Source organism: Heterodontus francisci, unplaced genomic scaffold (genome assembly GCF_036365525.1).
Source record: "Heterodontus francisci isolate sHetFra1 unplaced genomic scaffold, sHetFra1.hap1 HAP1_SCAFFOLD_1014, whole genome shotgun sequence".
NCBI lineage: Eukaryota > Metazoa > Chordata > Chondrichthyes > Heterodontiformes > Heterodontidae > Heterodontus > Heterodontus francisci.
Genome location: NW_027140780.1, coordinates 197,466 through 210,642, shown reverse-complemented (window position 1 = coordinate 210,642; position 13,177 = coordinate 197,466). Strand labels below are relative to the sequence as shown.

Genomic DNA, 13,177 nt, shown 5'->3' with positions numbered 1-13,177 from the left:
GGGTGATGAAAGGGTCTTTGGGATTTCCTGAAGGTGGGGGAGGGTGATGAAAGGGTCTTTGGGATTTCCTGTGGGAGAGGTTGATGAAAGGGTGTTTGGGATTTCCTTGGTGGGGTGGGTGATGACAGGGTCTTTGGGATTTCCTGTAGGGGAGGGTGATGAAAGGGTCTTTGGGATTTTCTGTGGGGGAGTGTGATGAAAGGGTCTTTGGGATTTCCAGGCGGGGGGAGTGTGATGAAAGGGTCTTTGGGATTTCCTGTGGGGGAGGCTGATGAAAGGGTCTTTGGAATTTCCTTGGTGGGGAGGTTGATGAAAGGGTCTTTGGGATTTTCTGTGGGGGAGGGTGATGAAAGGGTCTTTGGGATTTCCTGGGTGGGGGAGGGTGATGAAAGGCTCTTTGGGATTTCCTGCGGGGTAGGATGATGAAAGTTTCTATTGCATTTCCTGGTGGGGTGAGGGTGATGAAAGGGTCTTCGTGATTTCATGAGGGGGGAGGGTGATGAAAGGGTCTTTGGGATTTCCTGAAGAGTGGGAGGGTGATGAAAGGGTCTTTGGTATTTCCTGGGGGGGAGGGTGATGAAAGTGCCTTTGGGATTTCCTTGGGGGTGATGGTGATGAAAGGTTCCTTGGGATTTCCTCGGGGGGAGGGTGATGAAAGGTTCTTTGGAATTTCCTTGGGGGGAGGGTGATGAAAGGGTCTTTGGGATTTCCTTGGGGGGGAGCATGATGAAAGGGTCTTTGGGATTTCCTGTGGGAGAGGTTGATGAAAGGGTGTTTGGGATTTCCTTGGTGGGGTGGGTGATGACAGGGTCTTTGGGATTTCCTGTAGGGGAGGGTGATGAAAGGGTCTTTGGGATTTTCTGTGGGGGAGTGTGATGAAAGGGTCTTTGGGATTTCCAGGCGGGGGGAGTGTGATGAAAGGGTCTTTGGGATTTCCTGTGGGGGAGGCTGATGAAAGGGTCTTTGGAATTTCCTTGGTGGGGAGGTTGATGAAAGGGTCTTTGGGATTTTCTGTGGGGGAGGGTGATGAAAGGGTCTTTGGGATTTCCTGGGTGGGGGAGGGTGATGAAAGGCTCTTTGGGATTTCCTGCGGGGGAGGATGATGAAAGTTTCTATTGCATTTCCTGGTGGGGTGAGGGTAATGAAAGGGTCTTTGGGATTTCCTGTCCGGGGGGGGGAGGGTGATGAAAGGGTCTTCGTGATTTCATGAGGGGGGAGGGTGATGAAAGGGTCTTTGGGATTTCCTGATGGGGGGGAGGGTGATGAAAGGGTCTTTGGGATTTCCTGAAGAGTGGGAGGGTGATGAAAGTGCCTTTGGGATTTCCTTGGGGGTGATGGTGATGAAAGGTTCCTTGGGATTTCCTCGGGGGGAGGGTGATGAAAGGTTCTTTGGAATTTCCTTGGGGGGAGGGTGATGAAAGGGTCTTTGGGATTTCCTTGGGGGGGAGCATGATGAAAGGGTCTTTGGGATTTCCTGTGGGAGAGGTTGATGAAAGGGTGTTTGGGATTTCCTTGGTGGGGTGGGTGATGACAGGGTCTTTGGGATTTCCTGTAGGGGAGGGTGATGAAAGGGTCTTTGGGATTTCCTGTCCGGGGGGGGGGAGGGTGATGAAAGGGTCTTCGGGATTTCATGAGGGGGGAGGGTGATGTAAGGGTCTTTGGGATTTCCTGAAGGGGGGGAGGGTGATGAAAGGGTCTTTGGGATTTCCTGAAGAGGGGGAGGGTGATGAAAGGGTCTTTGTGATTTTCTGGGGGGGAGGGTGATGAGTGGGTCTTTGGGATTTCCTGGGCGGGGGAGGGTGATGAAAGGCTCTTTAGGATTACCTGGGGGGGAGGATGATGAAAGTTTCTATCGCATTTCCTTGCGGGGTGAGGGTGATGAAAGGGTCTTTGGGATTTCCTCGCTGGGGGGGAGGGTGATGAAAGGGTCTTCGGGAATTCATGATGGGGGAGGGTGATGAAAGGGTCTTTGGTATTTCCTGAGGGGGAGGCTGATGAGAGGATCTTTGGGATTTCATGCCGGGGGGGAGCGTGATGAAAGGTTCCTTGGGATTTCCTCGTGGGGGAGGGTGACAAAAGGGACTTTGGGATTTCCTGGGGGGGAGGGTGATGAAAGGGTCTTTGGGATTTCCTGTGGGGGAGGGTGATGAAAGTGCCTTTGGGATTTCCTTGGGGGTGATGGTGATGAAAGGGTCTTTGGGATCTCATGGCGGGGAGGCTGATGAGTGGATATTTGGGATTTCCTGTGGGGGAGGGTGAAGAAAGAGTCTTTGGGATTTCCTGGGGAGGGGGCAGGGTGATGAGAGGGTCTTTGGGATTTCCTGGGCGGGGGGGGAAGGGTGATGAAAGGGTCTTTGGGATTACCTGGGGGGCGAGGGGGATGAAAGGGTCTTTGGGATTTCCTGGGAGGGAGGGTGAAGAAAGGGTCTTTGGGATTTCCTGGGTGGGGGAGGGTGATGAAAGGCTCTTTGGGATTTCCTGCGGGGGAGGATGATGAAAGTTTCTGTAGCATTTCGTGGTGGGGTGAGGGTGATGAAAGGGTCTTTGGGATTTCCTGGCTGGGGGGGGAGGGTGATGAAAGGGTCTTTGGGATTTCGTGGCGGGGAGGCTGATGAGTGGATATTTGGGATTTCCTTGCGGGGGGGAGGATGATGAAAGGGTCTTTGGGATTACCTGGCGGGGGAAGTGTGATGAGAGGGTCTTTGGCATTTCCTGCGACGGAGGGTGATGACAGTGTCTTTGGGATTTCCTGCGGGGGAGGGTGATGAAAATTGTTTGGTATTTCCTGGGGGGGAGGGTGATGAAAGGGTCTTTGGGATTTCCTGTGTGAAAGGGTGATGAAAGGGTCTTTGGAATTTCCTGGGAGGGAGGGTGATGAAAGGGTCTTTGGGATTTCCTGGTGGGAGGGTGATGAATGTGTCTTTGGAATTTTCTTGGGAGGGAGGGTGTTGAAAGGTTCTTTGGAATTTCCTGGGGGGGAGGGTGAAGAAAGGGTCTCTTGGATTTCCTGGGGGGGAGGGTGATGAAAGGGTCTTTGCAATTTCCTGGAGAGGGAGGCTGATGAATGGTTCTATGGGATTTCCTGGGGGGGATGGTGATGAAAGGGTCTTTGGGATTTCCTGGGGGGGAGGGTGATGAAAGGGTCTTTGTGATTTGCTGGGGGGGAGGGTGATGAAAGGGTCTTTGGGATTTCTTGGGGGTGAGGGTGATGAAAGGGTCTTTGTGGTTTGCTGGCCGGGGGGGGGGAGGGTGATGAAAGGGTCTTCGGGATTTCATGAGGGGGGAGGGTGATTAAAGGGTCTTTGGGATTTCCTGAAGGGGGGGAGGGTGATGAAAGGGCCTTTGGGATTTCCTGGCCGGGGCCGGGAGGGTGATGAAAGGGTCTTCGGGATTTCATGAGGGGGGAGGGTGATGAAAGGGTCTTTGGGATTTCCTGAAGGTGGGGGAGGGTGATGAAAGGGTCTTTGGGATTTCCTGTGGGAGAGGTTGATGAAAGGGTGTTTGGGATTTCCTTGGTGGGGTGGGTGATGACAGGGTCTTTGGGATTTCCTGTAGGGGAGGGTGATGAAAGGGTCTTTGGGATTTTCTGTGGGGGAGTGTGATGAAAGGGTCTTTGGGATTTCCAGGCGGGGGGAGTGTGATGAAAGGGCCTTTGGGATTTCCTGTGGGGGAGGCTGATGAAAGGGTCTTTGGAATCCCACTGCTGCTGGCGACGTCCAGGCCGGTCATCCTAGGCGGTGACTTCAACTGCATCATCGATGCGGCTGGACGATCCGGCAGTGACGACAGAAAACTGGACGCTACGTCCAGATTCCTCATAGAAACAGTTAAGGATGCCAAACTGCACGACGTCTTCAGCAAACCTGCAGACGGAGCGCAGCGCAGATACACATGGTCAAGATCGGACGGGTCTGCCCGTTCCAGGATTGACTTCCTGTTTGTTTCCCGTGCTGTCACGGTCGGATCCACCGACGTCAAGCCGGTGTTCTTCTCCGACCACTGCCTCTTACTGGCCGACTGTCACTTACAGGACGACCAGCGGGTTGGCAGAGGGACGTGGAAGCTCAATGCGACACTGCTGACCCCAGAGAACGTTGAGGAACTCAAAAGGGATTACAAAGGTTGGAGGACCGTGAAACCCCTCTTTGAGTCTCCAGTTCACTGGTGGGAAGCGATAAAGGAGAACATCAAGAGGTTCTTCATCCACAAAGGTGTTCAGAAGGCGAGAGAGAGACAGAGGGAACTGTCCCGACTCCAGAAAATTATGCAAAATCTACTCCGGTTGCAGTCAATGGGGGTCGAGGTCAAGGAGGACCTCCAAGAGGTGAAGAGCCAGCAGGCCTCGCTCTTTGCCAAGGAGGCCTCCAAGATCATCTTCCGGTCCAGAGTCCGCTCCATCGAGCAGGATGAGACGTGCTCGCGTTACTTCTTCCAAAAGGTACACAGAGAGAGCTCTGTTATCAGCAGCCTGAAGGAAGAAGATGGCTCGGTAACGTCTTCGCAGTCCGACATACTAAGGATCAGCAAATCCTTTTATGCTGGGCTGTATGACGCGAAGCCCACAGACAGCAGAGCCTCCCAGTCCTTCCTGTCATCTATCACAGAGGTCTTAGATGACAGCAGGAGGGAGGGACTGGACAAGCCGCTAACTCTGGACAAGCTGACAAAGGCCGTCGAGTCTTTCGAGGCGAGTAAAACTCCCGGGAGCGACGGCTTACCGGTCGAGTTGTACTCGGCCCTGTGGGACTGGGTCGGCCCGGACCTGCTGGAAGTATACGAGAGTATGCTCCTGGCTGGTAGCATGTCAGAATCCATGAGAAAAGGCATCATCACCCTCATTTACAAGCAGAAGGGGGAGAGGGTAGAAATCAGAAATTGGCGGCCCATCTCACTGCTTAATGTTGATTACAAGATTCTGTCCAAAGTCATAGCCAGTCGAGTCAAGTCTGCTCTGGAGCTGGTGATTCACCCCGATCAGACCTGTACTGTACCCGGCAGGAAGATCTCTGATAGCCTCGCGCTACTCAGGGATACGATCGCCTCCGTACGGGACAGGAGGGTGGACACCTGCCTCATCAGCCTGGACCAGGAGAAGGCTTTTGACAGGATATCGCACACCTACATGATGGACGTGCTTTCCAAAATGGGGTTTGGGGAGGGAATCTGCAATTGGATCCAACTGCTCTACACAAACATCAGTAGCGCAGTGTCAATCAACGGGTGGGAATCTGAAAGTTTCCCGATCAAATCTGGAGTCAGACAGGGCTGTCCTCTTTCCCCGGTCTTGTTTGTTTGCTGTATTGAACCCTTTGCTGAGTCTATTAGGAAGGATGCGAGCATAAGAGGGGTGACAATCCCAGGCAGCGGAGGCACTCAGGTCAAAACCTCCCTGTACATGGATGACGTCGCCGTCTTCTGCTCGGATCCGCTGTCCGTGCGCAGACTGATGAGCATCTGCGACCAGTTCGAACTGGCCTCGGGAGCCAAAGTTAACCACGGCAAGAGCGAGGCCATGTTCTTTGGGAACTGGGCTGACCGATCCTTTGTCCCCTTCACCGTCAGGTCAGATTACCTGAAGGTGCTGGGGACATGGTTCGGAAGTGCCGGGGCGTGCACCAAAACATGGGAGGAGCGAGTAGCCAAGGTACGACAAAAGTTGGGCATGTGGGGGCAGCGGTCTCTCTCCATTGTGGGTAAGAACCTGGTCATCAGGTGCGAGGCGCTCACGTTGTTGCTCTACGTGGCGCAGGTCTGGCCCATACCCCACTCCTGCGCCGTGGCAGTCACCCGAGCCATTTTCCGCTTCGTCTGGGGATCTAAAATGGACCGGGTCCGGAGGGACACGATGTTCAAATCTCTGGACATGGGCGGGAAAAATGTACCCAACGTGGCCCTCATCCTGATGACCACCTTCGTGTGCGGCTGCATCAAGCTATGTGTAGATCCCCAGTACGCAAACTCCAAGTGTCACTACGTGCTGAGGTTCTATCTGTCCCCGGTGTTGCGAAGGATGGGCCTGGTCACATTGCCGCGGAACGCTCCGTGCAGTTGGGACGTGCCGTACCACCTATCCTTCGTGGAGCAGTTTCTGCGGAAAAACACCTTTGACCACCGGTCCATCAGGCAGTGGTCTGCACGGAATGTCCTCAAGGCCCTACGGGAAAAGGAAACGGTGGATCCTGTCGGATGGTTCCCCGAGCAGACCGTCAAAGTCATTTGGCGGAATGCCTCATCACCAGAACTTTCAAACAAGCACCAAGACGTAGCTTGGCTGGTGGTGAGAAGGGCCCTCCCCGTCAGATCCTTCATGCACACCCGAAGTCTCGCCCCCTCCGCACAGTGCCCCCGCGTTGGCTGTGGTGGGGAAGAGACGGTCGCCCACCTCCTCCTGGAATGTGCCTTTGCAAAGCAGGTGTGGAAAGAGATGCAGTGGTTTTTGTCAAGGTTCATCCCAAGCAGCTCTGTAACACAGGAGTCTGTGCTCTACGGGCTGTTCCCAGGGACGCACACCGAGACAAACATCAACTGCTGCTGGAGGACTATCAATTCGGTGAAAGACGCCCTTTGGTCTGCCCGAAACTTGCTGGTCTTCCAGCGCAAAGAGTTGTCCACCACCGAATGTTGCAGACTGGCACATTCCAAGGTCCAGGACTACGTGCTGAGGGACGCACTAAAGCTTGGGGCAGCCGCAGCAAAGGCTCAATGGGGAAAGACCACAGTGTAAGGTTCCCCCACCAAGCTAGACTGAGGGGCTGGATCCATGGGAAACCCCTCGAACTGTATCGTTAATATTCTGAATTGCTGTAAATGTAAAACTGTAATTGACATGACAATTGAGAAACGGAAGGGTTGGGAAGAAACTCATGACAGTATTGAAGGAAACTGATCTCCCTTGCAATGTTTGTATTTTTTGGTGCTGTTTGGAAACTGTTTGGCAATGTAATTTTTACAGATTTTTATGAATAAAGTATATTTTGGAAATAAAAAAAAAAAATCTGTTCTTATCAGTTTAATATCTGATACGTCCCCTATCTGGGGACCAAATATTAAATTGATTTTTGGGACAGGGAGATGGAGCAGGGGCTTGCCCCGTCCACTCCATGCATCCACCTGGTATTGCAGTGTTTCCAGGAGCGGTGCAGCTTCCCCCCTCCATGGGGGCGAGACTCCTGCTGAAAAATAGAATTCGCAATAGTGACGGCGCTGCTGACTTTGCTGCAGTTTTCCGTGGGCGCTACGCTGCCCCCTGTTGGATTGCCCCGCAGTTGCAGGCCGCCCTTGGCTGCCCAGCGCGCGCGGTTGTCTTTATTCCTGCGCAATGCCTCGCGCAGAAGCGCAAGGAATGGCTGCGCGTGGCATGCACGCGTGCTTTCCTTTCTGCTTGCAAGGCCCGGCAACAAAAGGAGCTCTGGCTCAAAGACCGCCCGCCGTCGCCTCTTTCGCCCTAGGCTCGCCCACCCGGCGGCTACTTTGACGTAGAGGCCGCACGCCGGGCCTGACGCGCGCAGCAAACGCAGTTTTACGGCCATCGCTTCTCGGCCTTTTGGCTAAGATCAAGTGTAGTATCTGTTCTTATCAGTTTAATATCTGATACGTCCCCTATCTGGGGACCAAATATTAAATTGATTTTTGGTACAGGGAGATGGAACAGGGGCTTGCCCCGTCCACTCCATGCATCCACCTGGTGTTGCAGTGTTTCCAGGAGCGGTGCAGCTTCCCCCCTCCATGGGGGCGAGACCCCTGCCGAAAAATAGAATTCGCAATAGTGACAGCGCTGCTGCTCGGCTGACTTTGCTGCAGTTTTCCGTGGGCGCTATGCTGCCCCCTGTTGGATTGCCCCGCAGTTGCAGGCCGCCCTTTGCTGCCCAGCGCGCGCGGTTGTCTTTATTCCTGCGCAATGCCTCGCGCAGAAGCGCAAGGAATGGCTGCGCGTGGCATGCACGCGTGCTTTCCTTTCTGCTTGCAAGGCCCGGCAACAAAAGGAGCTCTGGCTCAAAGACCGCCCGCCGTCGCCTCTTTCGCCCTAGGCTCGCCCACCCGGCGGCTACTTTGTGGTAGAGGCCGCACGCCGGGCCTGACGCGCGCAGCAAACGCAGTTTTACGGCCATCGCTTCTCGGCCTTTTGGCTAAGATCAAGTGTAGTATCTGTTCTTATCAGTTTAATATCTGATACGTCCCCTATCTGGGGACCAAATATTAAATTGATTTTTGGGACAGGGAGATGGAACAGGGGCTTGCCCCGTCCACTCCATGCATCCACCTGGTATTGCAGTGTTTCCAGGAGCGGTGCAGCTTCCCCCCTCCATGGGGGCGAGACCCCTGCCGAAAAATAGAATTCGCAATAGTGACGGCGCTGCTGCTCGGCTGACTTTGCTGCAGTTTTCCCTGGGTGCTACGCTGCCCCCTGTTGGATTGCCCCGCAGTTGCAGGCCGCCCTTTGCTGCCCAGCGCGCGCGGTTGTCTTTTTTCCTGCGCAATGCCTCGCGCAGAAGCGCGAGGAATGGCTGCGCGTGGCATGCACGCGTGCTTTCCTTTCTGCTTGCAAGGCCCGGCAACAAAAGGAGCTCTGGCTCAAAGACCGCCCGCCGTCGCCTCTTTCGCCCGAGGCACGCCCACCCGGCGGCTACTTTGACGTAGAGGCCGCACGCCGGGCCTGACGCGCGCAGCAAACGCAGTTTTAGGGCCATCGCTTCTCGGCCTTTTGGCTAAGATCAAGTGTAGTATCTGTTCTTATCGTTTGTATTTTTTGGTGCTGTTTGGAAACTGTTTGGCAATGTAATTTTTACAGATTTTTATGAATAAAGTATATTTTGGAAATAAAAAAAAAAAAAAAAGTATCTGTTCTTATCAGTTTAATATCTGATACGTCCCCTATCTGGGGACCAAATATTAAATTGATTTTTGGGACAGGGAGATGGAGCAGGGGCATGCCCCGTCCACTCCATGCATCCACCTGGTATTGCAGTGTTTCCAGGAGCGGTGCAGCTTCCCCCCTCCATGGGGGCGAGACCCCTGCTGAAAAATAGAATTCGCAATAGTGACGGCGCTGCTGACTTTGCTGCAGTTTTCCGTGGGCGCTACGCTGCCCCCTGTTGGATTGCCCCGCAGTTGCAGGCCGCCCTTTGCTGCCCAGCGCGCGCGGTTGTCTTTATTCCTGCGCAATGCCTCGCGCAGAAGCGCAAGGAATGGCTGCGCGTGGCATGCATGCGTGCTTTCCTTTCTGCTTGCAAGGCCCGGCAACAAAAGGAGCTCTGGCTCAAAGACCGCCCGCCGTCGCCTCTTTCGCCCTAGGCTCGCCCACCCGGCGGCTACTTTGTGGTAGAGGCCGCACGCCGGGCCTGACGCGCGCAGCAAACGCAGTTTTAGGGCCATCGCTTCTCGGCCTTTTGGCTAAGATCAAGTGTAGTATCTGTTCTTATCAGTTTAATATCTGATACGTCCCCTATCTGGGGACCAAATATTAAATTGATTTTTGGTACAGGGAGATGGAACAGGGGCTTGCCCCGTCCACTCCATGCATCCACCTGGTGTTGCAGTGTTTCCAGGAGCGGTGCAGCTTCCCCCCTCCATGGGGGCGAGACCCCTGCCGAAAAATAGAATTCGCAATAGTGACAGCGCTGCTGCTCGGCTGACTTTGCTGCAGTTTTCCGTGGGCGCTACGCTGCCCCCTGTTGGATTGCCCCGCAGTTGCAGGCCGCCCTTTGCTGCCCAGCGCGCGCGGTTGTCTTTATTCCTGCGCAATGCCTCGCGCAGAAGCGCAAGGAATGGCTGCGCGTGGCATGCACGCGTGCTTTCCTTTCTGCTTGCAAGGCCCGGCAACAAAAGGAGCTCTGGCTCAAAGACCGCCCGCCGTCGCCTCTTTCGCCCTAGGCTCGCCCACCCGGCGGCTACTTTGTGGTAGAGGCCGCACGCCGGGCCTGACGCGCGCAGCAAACGCAGTTTTACGGCCATCGCTTCTCGGCCTTTTGGCTAAGATCAAGTGTAGTATCTGTTCTTATCAGTTTAATATCTGATACGTCCCCTATCTGGGGACCAAATATTAAATTGATTTTTGGGACAGGGAGATGGAACAGGGGCTTGCCCGTCCACTCCATGCATCCACCTGGTATTGCAGTGTTTCCAGGAGCGGTGCAGCTTCCCCCCTCCATGGGGGCGAGACCCCTGCCGAAAAATAGAATTCGCAATAGTGACGGCGCTGCTGCTCGGCTGACTTTGCTGCAGTTTTCCCTGGGTGCTACGCTGCCCCCTGTTGGATTGCCCCGCAGTTGCAGGCCGCCCTTTGCTGCCCAGCGCGCGCGGTTGTCTTTTTTCCTGCGCAATGCCTCGCGCAGAAGCGCGAGGAATGGCTGCGCGTGGCATGCACGCGTGCTTTCCTTTCTGCTTGCAAGGCCCGGCAACAAAAGGAGCTCTGGCTCAAAGACCGCCCGCCGTCGCCTCTTTCGCCCGAGGCACGCCCACCCGGCGGCTACTTTGACGTAGAGGCCGCACGCCGGGCCTGACGCGCGCAGCAAACGCAGTTTTAGGGCCATCGCTTCTCGGCCTTTTGGCTAAGATCAAGTGTAGTATCTGTTCTTATCGTTTGTATTTTTTGGTGCTGTTTGGAAACTGTTTGGCAATGTAATTTTTACAGATTTTTATGAATAAAGTATATTTTGGAAATAAAAAAAAAAAAAAAAGTATCTGTTCTTATCAGTTTAATATCTGATACGTCCCCTATCTGGGGACCAAATATTAAATTGATTTTTGGGACAGGGAGATGGAGCAGGGGCTTGCCCCGTCCACTCCATGCATCCACCTGGTATTGCAGTGTTTCCAGGAGCGGTGCAGCTTCCCCCCTCCATGGGGGCGAGACCCCTGCTGAAAAATAGAATTCGCAATAGTGACGGCGCTGCTGACTTTGCTGCAGTTTTCCGTGGGCGCTACGCTGCCCCCTGTTGGATTGCCCCGCAGTTGCAGGCCGCCCTTTGCTGCCCAGCGCGCGCGGTTGTCTTTATTCCTGCGCAATGCCTCGCGCAGAAGCGCAAGGAATGGCTGCGCGTGGCATGCATGCGTGCTTTCCTTTCTGCTTGCAAGGCCCGGCAACAAAAGGAGCTCTGGCTCAAAGACCGCCCGCCGTCGCCTCTTTCGCCCTAGGCTCGCCCACCCGGCGGCTACTTTGTGGTAGAGGCCGCACGCCGGGCCTGACGCGCGCAGCAAACGCAGTTTTAGGGCCATCGCTTCTCGGCCTTTTGGCTAAGATCAAGTGTAGTATCTGTTCTTATCAGTTTAATATCTGATACGTCCCCTATCTGGGGACCAAATATTAAATTGATTTTTGGTACAGGGAGATGGAACAGGGGCTTGCCCCGTCCACTCCATGCATCCACCTGGTGTTGCAGTGTTTCCAGGAGCGGTGCAGCTTCCCCCCTCCATGGGGGCGAGACCCCTGCCGAAAAATAGAATTCGCAATAGTGACAGCGCTGCTGCTCGGCTGACTTTGCTGCAGTTTTCCGTGGGCGCTACGCTGCCCCCTGTTGGATTGCCCCGCAGTTGCAGGCCGCCCTTTGCTGCCCAGCGCGCGCGGTTGTCTTTATTCCTGCGCAATGCCTCGCGCAGAAGCGCAAGGAATGGCTGCGCGTGGCATGCACGCGTGCTTTCCTTTCTGCTTGCAAGGCCCGGCAACAAAAGGAGCTCTGGCTCAAAGACCGCCCGCCGTCGCCTCTTTCGCCCTAGGCTCGCCCACCCGGCGGCTACTTTGTGGTAGAGGCCGCACGCCGGGCCTGACGCGCGCAGCAAACGCAGTTTTACGGCCATCGCTTCTCGGCCTTTTGGCTAAGATCAAGTGTAGTATCTGTTCTTATCAGTTTAATATCTGATACGTCCCCTATCTGGGGACCAAATATTAAATTGATTTTTGGGACAGGGAGATGGAACAGGGGCTTGCCCGTCCACTCCATGCATCCACCTGGTATTGCAGTGTTTCCAGGAGCGGTGCAGCTTCCCCCCTCCATGGGGGCGAGACCCCTGCCGAAAAATAGAATTCGCAATAGTGACGGCGCTGCTGCTCGGCTGACTTTGCTGCAGTTTTCCCTGGGTGCTACGCTGCCCCCTGTTGGATTGCCCCGCAGTTGCAGGCCGCCCTTTGCTGCCCAGCGCGCGCGGTTGTCTTTTTTCCTGCGCAATGCCTCGCGCAGAAGCGCGAGGAATGGCTGCGCGTGGCATGCACGCGTGCTTTCCTTTCTGCTTGCAAGGCCCGGCAACAAAAGGAGCTCTGGCTCAAAGACCGCCCGCCGTCGCCTCTTTCGCCCGAGGCACGCCCACCCGGCGGCTACTTTGACGTAGAGGCCGCACGCCGGGCCTGACGCGCGCAGCAAACGCAGTTTTAGGGCCATCGCTTCTCGGCCTTTTGGCTAAGATCAAGTGTAGTATCTGTTCTTATCAGTGCTTATTTGATTGAGAAGAGACCATGATCATTGCCTTTTGATCCTGGGGAAGCTTTGAGTAAAATGGCTATAACCAATTTTCGAGCTTCGGGCCAGGGAGTGCGCAACACCGTTCGGGTGGTCGTGAAGGATAAGGAAGGAGATGCACCGGTCGATCGCACCTTCTTCATCAAGAAAATTCTCTTCGATTGCTGCGGATTTCAAGCGACGGATGTCTTCTGCCTGCAGGATTTCCCCAGCAGTGGATACTTCGACGTGACGTTCCGGAACGTGGCGGGATGCATCAAGTTCCTGAAGGCGTTCAAGGAGAAAGGGGACCGGGCTCCACTGTCGATCCTCACAGCGGAGCCGCTCTTCACGCTTCCGTCACAACGGGACCGGGTGGTGACGATTCACCTCTACAACCCCCATGTTCCGGTGGTGGATGTACTCACCTTTCTCGCCAGGTACGTCGAGGTGGCCGGCAGCAGCACTGATGTCAAGGACCCCTTTGGGATCTGGACCAGCAAGCGGCAGGTCAAGGTGACCTTGAAGGTAGATCCCAGTGGAGCCATCATCCACCCTCCCTCCAGCTTCGCTATCGGGGGAAGTCGAGGCTTCTTGGTCTACGCTGGGCAGCCCAGAGTTTGTCGCACCTGTGGCAAATCTGGTCACATGGCAGCCAACTGCAGCACGGTTGTTTGCAAGAACTGCAAGGAGGAAGGCCATCAGACCAAGGACTGTAAGCAGACTAAGTGTTGCAACTTGTGCGGTGC

The 13,177-nt window shown here is 55.0% G+C and overlaps 7 non-coding genes and 5 pseudogenes across 7 annotated transcripts; all 12 read left to right on the top strand.

Moving 5' to 3' along the window:
* Positions 1–6,969: 6,969 nt before the first annotated feature.
* LOC137361024 (U2 spliceosomal RNA) lies at positions 6,970–7,147 on the top strand (annotated as a pseudogene).
* Positions 7,148–7,527: 380 nt separating this feature from the next.
* Positions 7,528–7,718, top strand: LOC137361098 (U2 spliceosomal RNA). The gene has a single exon (XR_010972080.1). It is a non-coding gene; the product is annotated as a U2 spliceosomal RNA (small nuclear RNA).
* Positions 7,719–8,106: 388 nt separating this feature from the next.
* LOC137360945 (U2 spliceosomal RNA) lies at positions 8,107–8,297 on the top strand. The gene has a single exon (XR_010971978.1). It is a non-coding gene; the product is annotated as a U2 spliceosomal RNA (small nuclear RNA).
* Positions 8,298–8,685: 388 nt separating this feature from the next.
* On the top strand, positions 8,686–8,795 carry LOC137361062 (U2 spliceosomal RNA; annotated as a pseudogene).
* Positions 8,796–8,824: 29 nt separating this feature from the next.
* On the top strand, positions 8,825–8,990 carry LOC137361042 (U2 spliceosomal RNA; annotated as a pseudogene).
* A 380-nt stretch (positions 8,991–9,370) lies between these two features.
* On the top strand, positions 9,371–9,561 carry LOC137361086 (U2 spliceosomal RNA). Its single transcript, XR_010972069.1, has one exon. It is a non-coding gene; the product is annotated as a U2 spliceosomal RNA (small nuclear RNA).
* A 388-nt stretch (positions 9,562–9,949) lies between these two features.
* Positions 9,950–10,139, top strand: LOC137360993 (U2 spliceosomal RNA). The gene has a single exon (XR_010972025.1). It is a non-coding gene; the product is annotated as a U2 spliceosomal RNA (small nuclear RNA).
* Positions 10,140–10,527: 388 nt separating this feature from the next.
* Positions 10,528–10,637, top strand: LOC137361061 (U2 spliceosomal RNA; annotated as a pseudogene).
* A 10-nt stretch (positions 10,638–10,647) lies between these two features.
* Positions 10,648–10,832, top strand: LOC137361014 (U2 spliceosomal RNA). Its single transcript, XR_010972043.1, has one exon. It is a non-coding gene; the product is annotated as a U2 spliceosomal RNA (small nuclear RNA).
* A 380-nt stretch (positions 10,833–11,212) lies between these two features.
* Positions 11,213–11,403, top strand: LOC137361050 (U2 spliceosomal RNA). Its single transcript, XR_010972058.1, has one exon. It is a non-coding gene; the product is annotated as a U2 spliceosomal RNA (small nuclear RNA).
* A 388-nt stretch (positions 11,404–11,791) lies between these two features.
* On the top strand, positions 11,792–11,981 carry LOC137360992 (U2 spliceosomal RNA). Its single transcript, XR_010972024.1, has one exon. It is a non-coding gene; the product is annotated as a U2 spliceosomal RNA (small nuclear RNA).
* Positions 11,982–12,369: 388 nt separating this feature from the next.
* LOC137361058 (U2 spliceosomal RNA) lies at positions 12,370–12,478 on the top strand (annotated as a pseudogene).
* The last annotated feature ends 699 nt before the right edge of the window (positions 12,479–13,177 follow it).